The sequence below is a fragment of the Elephantulus edwardii genome, unplaced genomic scaffold, assembly GCF_000299155.1.
Source record: "Elephantulus edwardii isolate Elephantulus edwardi_28Jun2011 unplaced genomic scaffold, EleEdw1.0 scaffold00432, whole genome shotgun sequence".
Classification (NCBI taxonomy): domain Eukaryota; kingdom Metazoa; phylum Chordata; class Mammalia; order Macroscelidea; family Macroscelididae; genus Elephantulus; species Elephantulus edwardii.
Window position 1 is genome coordinate 221,593 of NW_006400182.1, and position 752 is coordinate 222,344.

The window sequence follows — 752 nt, forward strand, 5'->3', positions numbered from 1 at the left end:
CATACAGGTTGAAAAGGTATGGAGACAGGATACATCCCTGGCGTACACCCTTCCCAATTTTGAACCATGCAGTGTTGCCCTGCTCTGTTCTGACTACTGCCTTTTAGGGAACACAATTTTCTCCACAACTTTCCATTACATTTTCAGATTGTTTAAGCATAAATAGTTAGCCTATTGTCCCATCAGGAATTTCCTTTAGTTCAGAAACTAAGGTACCAAATTAGTGTTATGAACTATATCAGTCTCTGGCGTTTTAATTTTCTTAATCCAATAAACAGGTAATGAAGGGAGAAAGTTGTTCTGATAATTGAGTTCATCAGTGAAGCTTAATCAAATGTTCACATTCTGTTTTAAACTGCTCACGGTGAATAAACATTCATTTAAATTACTGTAGTGGGGAAATATGAGTTCAAATAATTTTAAACAGGAACTATGTTATAAATAATTTTCTCTGAATTAACAGTTACTTGAGATGCTGAACAGCATAATGAGGAAAGGTGTAACATATCTTTTGAATGATGCTTGATCTTAAGAATGAGAAAAAAAATACACACAAGGGAAACCATTGAAACAAACAACAGAAATGAAAATAGTACTGGAACCAAGTATCCTTGGCTCATGTGTCCATTTGCTGCCATATGCTTTCAGATTATTACTCCCTTATGATATTTACCAAAGCAGCCAGCCTGACTGCTAGGCAAATGCCATCACATAAATTTTATAGATGCTCGAAATAATATGATTGCTTATTT